Source organism: Hippocampus comes, unplaced genomic scaffold (assembly GCF_001891065.2).
Source record: "Hippocampus comes isolate QL1 unplaced genomic scaffold, H_comes_QL1_v1.1 scaffold246, whole genome shotgun sequence".
Classification (NCBI taxonomy): Eukaryota; Metazoa; Chordata; class Actinopteri; order Syngnathiformes; family Syngnathidae; genus Hippocampus; species Hippocampus comes.
In genome coordinates, this window is record NW_017806220.1 from 1,362,754 (window position 1) to 1,373,167 (window position 10,414).

The window sequence follows — 10,414 nt, forward strand, 5'->3', positions numbered from 1 at the left end:
TTATGCTTTTATTTTGAAGTTGACCCTCACGGTGCGTTGCCTAGTAGCCTAAGGCAGCTTGTTCGACGGGTTTGGCTCTCCGCTAACGGCTACATTTCAGGGTGAGACTGACGGTGGCCAAAGATATTGCAGGAGGGCCGCAGGGGAGATGGTTATCTCCGTGCGGCTTTGACGTTCCGTCTAAATATGTCGGTGGTGCCGGTCAACTGTGCTAGGTAAGCTAGCTGAACCGACCATGCAACTCAATTGTGTTCAATTGGAATTCCTTTTCGAGAATAGTTAATTGTACTATTTTCATAAGCTGCCATTGTGTAGCCACATGTAATTAGGAATTAAAAGTGAAAACTAAAAAAAATGAAATAATCAGAAAAAAAGCTCATTCACTGACATTAAAATGACATTTACACATATGAGCGATGAATCATTATTTGACACCGTTGGTGTTGATGCCATTTTTTATTTTCTCTTTTTATAAATAATCGGCAAAGTTCATCCATGAGGATGGCGGGTTGGGCAAAAATGGGCACCAAACAAACACCGCTGGTGCTAATTTGAGAACCACACCGACATTTTTAGGTGCACCCCTGCGCATATTCTTTATCCTCTGCAACATGCCACTAATAATACTGCAGCTGACTGAATCCCAGAGAGTCGTGGTGACTCGTTTGGATCTGCATGACTGGATTACACTGCCCCCAGGTGACCAAAATGTGCCCACCAGAAAGAGTGGCGCAATGAATTGAAACATGAAATCATGATGTACAATTTGTCAAATATTTTTTTTATTTCATTATGTCTTAGGTGAAATTTATTTTTTGGTGTTACACAGTGCTACTGTCCGTCAAAAATAACATTTTAGTTGGGAGGGGGCTCGAACAGATTGTCATTCTCATTCATTTGAGTGAGGAAAGATGATGATGATGAGAGACGAGTTTTTGCGAGCATTGCTGTAGCTTCAAATCAAGATAACTCGCGGTGTCCACCAACATAAGAGAGAGTGCTGATATTGTTTCATATCGCTTGTTACATTCAGTCTGTGTGGCTTTCCATGACTGTCGACTTCGTTTACAGCAACGGAATGAAAGCGCATGGCCATGTTCCATCAAACGACTACCCAGCATGCAACACGGAGCAGGCCTGAGGGGCCGGCATCCATCCTAGCTCCTTGCAGCGAGCTGTCAATGACGGCGTCTCAAGCAATGTCGGCCCCGGCAAGACGAGAAAGCGATTCAATTTGGATCCCGCTTCTCTCGCCGCCCTCACGTGTGCACAATTCTAATGTAAACACGCCGGCCGCATGCCTCCATCAGCCAGGGGGGACGGCGGACGGTGGGCGAGCGCTCCGACTCGCTCTTGTAGCGAGCCCGAAAACAAATGGTCGGCAGTTTTCATTTGGCTGCCGCGTGGGCGCACACAAAACGCCTAATCGCTTGTCGGCGGCTAACATGACAGAGCTTGGCCTCAAGTTATGACTCAGGCTTGACGACACACTTAGGAGGCTTGACAAGGCGTGTTAGAGAAGCGACAAATGTATCAAGGCGATGGCGGCGGTGGCGCTGAGGACTCGCCTCACCGCCGCCGCCATCGATAAGTGACAAATGAGTTGAAGTGGCAGCGTTAAAGGCATTTAGAACATTGATCTGAGCATAACCTCATAATATTACTCTGAGCTGCTCTGGCCTGTGTATCAATACAGCAAACCCCTGCTCACAGTTTGTGCTATATTTACCATATGATCCCGGGGTGTCGGAATGTTTCCTCAGAGGGTCGCATGTAAAATCATTGAAGGAGAACATTGCAAAAGAAGAAAAGAGAAGCGCTTAAAAAAATGTATGAAGTGTATTTACGAGGCTATTCAACAGGGATGCACAAGTCTGGTCCTTGAGAACCCCGATCCAGCCTCTTTTAGATGTCTCCCTCTTCCAATAGACCCGGGTTCAATTGATCAGCTTATCAGCAAGCTCTGCAGAAGCCTGATCATGATCCGGATTTGAAGCAGTTGTATTGAAGGGAGGGAAACATTTAAAACAGGCTGGAGAGAGGCTCTCGAGTATGGGACTTGGGCACCACTGCTTTTCACGATCAGGATTTTGGAGCCGAAAACCAATGAGTGAGTTAAAAAAAAAAAAAAATAGATCAGCAGATGGACTAGTTCCAATCACCAATTTTGCATGAAATGCAAAATATCTGCTGATCCAGAAGGTCATATCTGTCTATTAATTACTGTTATGAGCTGTAGCATTCATGTGTTGGATGTGTGCCTTTAAGGGGCGTGGCCTTATAAGTGACATCAGGAGCATGCGAGTGCCTGCACGTGAGCTGCGGTCTACAACAGCTTCTTGTGAGTTTCATTTGGTATTTGACTGAGTGCAGTCGTGACTGTGCCTCTCCTTGCCCACATGCCAAATCGAGCAAGCAACGGCGAACGGACGACAACACGGCCGGCAAAAGGCTACTTAGGCTGATCTGCCTAACTAATGAAAATAAACACATTAGGAATGGACGGCGTCAAGCGACCTCTGCGCTGCCCTCACTCCATCTTGACACAATTAATCCCTCGTTAAGGGGGTAATTGTTTGCTGCTGCTCATATTTATTGTTGATCGGAGTGGCGAAGGTGCCCGCTATGTTTCAACATACACACACAAAGACACACACACACACACACACACACACACACACACACACACACACACACACACACACACACATACACCCTCGTGATCTTGTTCGTGCGCGCGGGAGATAGCAGCGGCCCGCCGATCGATATGCGGAGGGAGAGCAGCGGCTTACGGGGGCGCTAATTGAAATGAATTCGGCGGCGGAGAGATGAACGATCGGACATGTAAAGCGAGGGGGGGATGGGGAGGGTGAGCGGGGAGAATTCGCCTTTCTCCCCTGTCTGGGGAGTCTTAAAAAGAGAAATACAGCGAGCAATAGGAATTTTACAAGCGCGCCAATCAATCACATCCGATGCGGAGACACATGAGACAATACGGGAACACCGTGACACTGCTTTTACATCCTGGCCATTCAACTCAGAATGCTAATCTTTTTTTTTTTTTTTTTTGCGCATCAGCCACTTACCTCCATTAGAATGCGCATACACAAACAACACAAAGTTTTGCCAACAGTATAATATGTATATCAATAATCCTATCATTGAACTTGGAGAATTGAGCAGAATAATAAAAAGACAACTTACCTGCTCATCCCTCCATTCCCTTTTGAATCAGTGAGTCTTGTTTCTTTATTGGTTGCATAAGTGATGAGCAAACAGGCCTCAAAAGTGGGAGGGGGGCCAAACTGGCCCATCAATAGAACAGACCACCGAAGATTGTGCTCGATGCGCTTGGCTTCAAATTCAGATTCAATTCTTGTTGTTTAAGAGGTGGAGCTTGTAGGTGTCCCAAAAAAAAAAAAAAAAACTGTGTTCAGGCCACGGTTAGCATTGCAGTGAATGGAAGCTAACAAAATAGCTAAAACTGAAAGAGAAAAAAAAAAACATTTTCAACTAAATAAATTTAATATAAGTTTTTTAGAAAAAAAAACGATCTGAATCCACGTTATGTTTACAAAACTAACTTTAATGAAGCAAGAATGTCCTTTGCTTTTGTCTTTGTCAATTCTGATCACTCATGAGCTTTCAGCGTTCATCCTTCCATCCGCCATCTGAACGGCTTTAGCCACAGGAGGATCACCTATCCCAGCTGTCTTCGGGCAGTAGGCGGGGGACACCCTGAACTGGTGGCCAGTCAATCGCAGGGCACTCATAGACAAACAACCATTCACATTCATAAATGCACCTAAGGACAATTTTGAGTGATCACTTAACCTCCCGGGCATGTTTTTGGAATGTGGGAGGATACAGGAGTACCCGGAGAAAACCCACGCAGGCACAGGGTGAACGTCCAAACTCCACACAGGAATGCCGGGGCCCGGAATCGAACCCCTTTCAGGGTTCATTTTAAGCGTATTTATTTCGGTATTGCTGAAGAAGGAAGGAAGGCTAAACAGTCATTTGAGAAGTGAAGTTTACATTACTTTACGACACAATATTTACTGAACTTTTTAATTTTGTACTCGACAAACACTCCATATTAAATAAAACTAAAACTAACACTAAAACCGATTTTTTTTTTTTTTAAAGCATTTTTAGGAAAGGTAGAAGCCAAAAAAATGGCTCTTACAATGTGCTGGTTTACTGGAGACATAGCGAGGGCACGGTATGACCATGACGATGAGAAAACGTTCAAGTGGCTCACATTCCACCGAGCCACCACGATTATTGATGGTGGACGAGAAGATGCAAAAAGGAGTTGACCTACCTGCAAAGGGAGGGGAAAGTGTTTTTCCATGTCCACGCCCACCAGCGCCTGAAACAACAAGAAGCAAAAAGCCAGAATGAAAAGTCATATCCTCAAACTCTTTGCGCGTGATAAATGGCGGAATCGGTTCCTTGGCGCCATCCGCATTGATTTGACATTTGCTTTTAGTTTTTAGCCGGCGTTAATACAACACTCCTCGAATGGCGAGGCTAAATAATCGATCAATCACCTCTCTGCGAGCTAAACGCCCGCGACCGGGCCACGTTTTTCAGGTACGCTTGTGGCGCGGACCGCTTCGTGGTGTCATTCCCGGCAACCGCCAGCCGAACGGAGCAAATTAGGCGTCGGAAAATGAATGGCCGTGAAACTCCAATGAGCGGGATGATGGATGACAGCTGTCCGCCATTCATGACACTTTTTACATTTGACTTTCTAATTAATGCGCCGTGCTAATGTGTTTGTTAATTCTGTCAATAGCAATTACGGCTCTTTTGGCCCGCGTTTGCCCGGTTTTATGCTAATGCGCTGTTTTGTATGTGTTGGCACCACAAACGCCAAACAAGAGCCGCTAAATGGGCTCCGGCTCCCGAGCGGCGGGAAGGAGGCCGTGGGAGCGCCATATGAATTCAGGGCAGTGCTACGTACGCTGTTGTGTGCCGAAGGAAATTGGCAAAAATACTTTGGGAACGTTCGGCAACCATCATGTTTACCGAGCAGGGCAGATGAAATGATGCGAATCATATTTGGAAGTTAAACGGGATCATAAACGATGCGGGAACATTAAGATTTAATCGGAGGAACTAAGAGAAGTGTGCAAGGGAAAAGCAACTGAGTTATTGAGTTGGACTGTTTTAGGCCATGTTAGCAAACTTTTCCGCCACGTTCTGCCAACATGACACCAAGAAAACGTATTACAGTGATACCTCTACTTACGACGTCTCTTTATACGAAATTTTCAAGTTACGAAATGAAATATTGCCTCTTGTTACAAAAGAAATTTCAAGATACGAAAGGTAAAAATACAGTCTGGGCTGCTCGTCGCAGCTACAAGTTTCCTGAACGCAGCATACTTATAGCTGCTCTGCCATTGGCTATTACCGAACATCATCCTGGCACCCCATTGGCTAAGAGGAACCTCACCGTATGCGTTATGTGTGTAGATAGATAGATGTCTATGCAGCGTCCTCGTCAATCGCCCCTCAGGCCATGAGATGTTTAGATAGTTTTACCTAAATGTGAATCACCCAGAAAAAGTGTTCACCAGTCGGGCGATCGCTCACTATGCTGATGTTTGCCTTGGACATTTTCGAAGGATTGCTAAAAGCCGACAAAAACAAACGTCCTGGGATCAGTTCTTTACAAAACGCCAGGCAAAAAACACTTCTGAGAGAGTACATAAAGAGCGCAAAAAATGATGAGAACGCAGTTAAGATAAGATAAGATAACCTTTATTTGTCCCACACTGGGGAAAAATGACCATCATTTTTATTCTCTACTTTGTTCCTCATTTTTACATTATACAAAACTCACAACCTAATGGTAACATGTATTTGTTACATATTTTGATGCATTTTTATGCTTTAGAAAACATTTATGTCTGAATTTTGGAGGGGCTTGAAACGGATTAGGGCATTTACATGGAAAACGTGCCTCAACTTACGTTTTCCAGTTAAGGAAATTCTTCCAGAAACAATTAATTTCGTAAGTGGAGGTACCACTGTATTATGATTATTATTGTTTCATATAAGCTCACCCCTCTCGCTATTGTATGCTGAAAATGATCCTTAAATGCACCAAAAATGGTCATTTTAAACACAATGGCGAGGGCTTCTCGGACAGGCTTTCATGCACCATTTTATTACATGTTTTTGTTGGTCTCGTCGTGACAGAGATGCTAACCAAATGTCATGTGACTATTACAAAATGTGTGCCGCGATAAGTACAGTGCAAAAACGTGTTTCTCGGAAGTGGGAGATAAATAGCGGAGTCCTCGGATAAACTTTTTCTAATGAGGTTGCAGCTCCAAGAAACTTTGCCAAGTCAGCGCTCCAAGCCCAGGGACGGATTCAACTTGCCACCGTCCCATCCCGGCTTTGTGTGTAATATTCCGTCTTTTGTTAGTTTGTTCAAAACCAAAAGATGCAAATAATGTTGGGAACCCAGGGACGCTTATTCAAACGTGTTTGCCTAAAACAATTTCCAAAACCAAAACATTTGGGACTTTTTGCATGAGATCCATATTCATGATCATAGGTTTATTTATACTTGGGGGGGGGAACAAAACTTGACACTTACTTTGGCGCACAGAACGACGTGCAAATCGAAAGAACTGCATTTTTGAGATCTCTTTTTAGCTTTGATTTGAAAAAAAAAAGGAAGAGAGAGACAGAAAAAAAGGAAGCCAGCCCAGTTGTTGGAAGATGAGTTGTTGGAGTTCAGGAAGCACGAGGGAAAAACCAGCAGTACCTTGCAGACACACTACATTACTTTTTCATCAGCACATACACTCCCGTAAGCCTGGCTCCACAGGGGGTGCGTATTGAATCACAAGCCTGGCCTGGGTTCTTTTCCCTTTGCACTTTCATATATTGCGTACCCAAGTAATGTTGAACTCATATCATGCGCGCACACACACAGACCCCCCCAAAGCGGAAACACACAAGTAAACATTGGAGGAGCGTTCTGCATGTGTGACCGAGAAAACAAACAACAGCCCTAACCCGGCCTGAGCGGCGTCCCGGCTGGTCCACTAATATTACGCACCGGCGAAATACGGGACGCGGCTACACCGGTGCCATTCTCCTTATTACATGCCAGCGTAGCATCACGCCAAAACACTGATGGCTCCGGATTGTCAATGGGAGTGTGCTATGGAAAAACCCTGGACAGTCACAGGCCCCTGGACGGTCACAGGCTCGGGCGCCATATTGTCACCCGGCTTGACATGGAGTCGCCGCAACACATTTGACAAAAAAAGTACACTATGGAACGAATAGTTTCCTCATTAAGATGTCAGTATGAGATTTTTATCATGGCCACTGAGCAAACCCTAAAAGAAATACTATAGGAAGGGGGCGGGGCTTAGGTTGGCGAGCACACCCCTTTTCAAAAACCAGCATTTTTTTTAGCTCCTATGAGCAAAAAAAAGAAAAAAAAGTTAAACACAAAATCAAAAATATGATGCGGATTTTTTTTTTTTACTTGTTGAAGTGGACGGCAGCACAAATGTGCAAGATGAATTTTGGTGGCTGATGTGGATGCAACCAGCTCAGAGCAGTGCAACGAGTTCAGAGCGTTGACACTTGGATTCTATGGCTCTGGTCCAGGCTGTGTGAGCTGGGTTAAGTTCCAGCACACCCGTGATCCTCATGTGGGGAAGCAGTTGAGAAAATGAATTGACCAACGGTAGACACTTTTACTCGGGGGGAGCAGGCCATAATGCAACAACGGTCTCGCAATGTTAATTCTCTGAGAACAACTGCGCTGATGGCAAGTCATTTGTCGCCCTTGTTTTGCCGCATTCCGGCTGGCAGGCCCTGTAGTTGTAACGTACATCCAAGGTAGCGAGATGTCCGTTATCGCCAGTCAAGAAAGTGGCGCTCGTGTCAGAGCCGAGGAATTGTGCAGGGAGAGAAGTCAATCAAGAGAGGAAGAATGTTCACTCTCACTCGCTTCTTCTTTAGTAGGCCATAAAAGCTAACGGGCGGCAGAACAGCGCTCACCTCTGAATCGTCCGATTGCCTTTTTTTCGGGGGGGGGGGGGTCTTTTTTTTCCTCTGCTCCTCAGACAAATTCGTAGCCTGGATGAAGGTGAGGCTCATAAATAAGGAAACCGCTAGTCATGTCACATGCACATGCTTGCGTGCACACGCACTCGTGCTGTCTTGCACTCATGCACAGCTCTAGGCAATACCAACCCCCCCCCCCCACACCCCCTCCCTGCCCCAACACTTACCTGTCTTTTGCTTGCACACACACTTCCTTAGGCACACACTTGCGTACTTGGGGTGCGAGGGAGGGGTGTGCAAAACTTCTAAAAATACAGTCGCTGCCACTGCAGAGGTTAAACTAGCCAAGAGCTGCAGGCAATCATTCAATTTAAAAAGCACCAGGAAACCTCGAGGGCCGCAGGCCGGAGCGAGACGCATAAAGAAATTTAACAGCTCAATGTTTTACGGCCCAGGAAAATGACTTCTGAGTACAGGAGCAAGGCGGCGGCGGCGGCGGCGGCAGAGCGTGCTTGCCGGCTGGCCAGATGAAAACAAACACAACTGGGGGAGATATGATCATCACACCGAAGTGATTGCGCTTGGATGTTCGACGGTAAAATTGATCGATCAGCTGAAATGTGTGTGGGCATCACTCAGCTTTCCGAGAGGCCCAGCAGGAATATGGAAGTTGCGATATAATGATGAAATGTGGAGGTTTGATGTATAAGGTTGGTCATTTTTGGCCGTTTCCTGCTGCGACTTGGTGGCGCAGTGGCAGATGTATGGCTGTCCTTTGGACGAGAACTTCTGAATACAGAAGTTTTTTGTGGAGCTGGGTTGTGAGAATTTGATGGTCAGTTATCACATTTTCATGCCAAGCTTCACCCGTATACTTTCATGACCAAGTGTACAAATAACTAGCATATGCAATCCAAATTTGGGGTGTCGGGGTGACCGGTGGAAGTGTGCATGGTATGTTATTTAAATGACTCAATTGTTTAATCAGAAGTCTGTATTTTATTGAGTTTTTTTTGCCAAAAATAAGCATCAGCCTAAAATTGGCGGTAAAAAAAAACAAAAACGTATCGGTCAGGCTTATCCTCATCTTTTTTTTTCTTTTTCAAAATTGTTTGTCTTTTATTTTTTAGCTGAGACATCAGTATCGCTATCACCCCCCCCCCCCCGTAGTAGTCCATATTTCCTATCCAGGTAAACTACCAGGAACATTATTAGTTTACATGACCTCATTCAAGAAAGAATTTACATGTATCCGTGTTCAATTTGGTGGTGATCAGTTGATTTTTATGTTTTTTTTTTTTTGTTTTGTTTTGTTTCAAGTGTTACAGCCCACCTAAGGCGATTTAACCATTGGCCGAACTTTTTGAAAACTTTTTCACAAGTTACCCCCCGAATGGCTCAAAGTAATCAGCGTCCTTTTATCCGAGCAGAAACACATCGAGAAAGAATGACAAAAGTTACACACAAAAAAATCAGGGTCGGAGGGGTGAGACGAGACAGCTCGTGACAGACACAAAAACCACACGGCCAGGTCGCGGCAAATCGTCGAGGACAGGCTGAGAAAGGCAAAGAGAGAAACGCGAAGGCAATGATCCATACAGGATAAGACAGGTCGGACGAGCGGGAGACAGACAGCCGGCAAGGCGGCTGAGGGGGGAGGAGAGGGGGAGACGCAGACAGCTTAGTCGAGCCGAGGACGACACGGTGCGGCTAACCGGCGCGAGCGAGCGACAAGGAGGGTGTCACAAGCGATGAAAGCAAATACGCGAGATGGACTGTATTTTTAAAGCCGCGAGACGACAGAAAGCGAGCTAGCGTGAGGGCGCGTGGAGGCGGCCATTTTTAGACATTTTCAGAAGCCAAATGAATAAATACAGCGGCTCCTAGATTTTTAATAGGCTTCGGAAATTCACACAAAACTTTGGATTGTCCAAAACGCCAACATCGGATTGACGGGTTAAAACTCTTTCAAGGTTCAAGGTTCAAGTCAACTTTATTGTCAAATGTGCGACATGTGCAACATACAGCACAGATGAAATGTCTTTCCTCTCAACCACAAGAGAGAGGAGCCGCTGCGGGTGCCTGTGCCGCCATCAAAAGAACAGTTAACATAAAATGACAAAATAATACAACAATCACGCACCAATAATGATAACCTGAAATCTGATAACACGATAAGATGTCCACTGTAGTAACCGCTGTCCCCGATGGGGTTAATTCGGAAGTTTTTCTCAGCTTCACCGTTTTCATTCCCTTTTTTGTTCCATTTTACTCCCACGCCGCCTCTTTTCCCAATTGTCAGTCCTCTCGCTTGGCATAGTCATCCACCCTGGCAGACGGCCCGAGAGTGCGCCCGCCC

General features: G+C 45.5%; 1 long non-coding RNA gene across 1 annotated transcript; it reads right to left on the minus strand.

The window, feature by feature from the left end:
• Positions 1-1,787: 1,787 nt before the first annotated feature.
• On the minus strand, positions 1,788-8,601 carry LOC109506927 (uncharacterized). Its single transcript, XR_002166377.1, has 3 exons — positions 8,591-8,601; positions 5,431-5,436; positions 1,788-1,917 (listed from the first exon to the last, which is right to left on the minus strand). It is a non-coding gene; the product is annotated as an uncharacterized LOC109506927 (long non-coding RNA).
• Between the last annotated feature and the right edge of the window lie 1,813 nt (positions 8,602-10,414).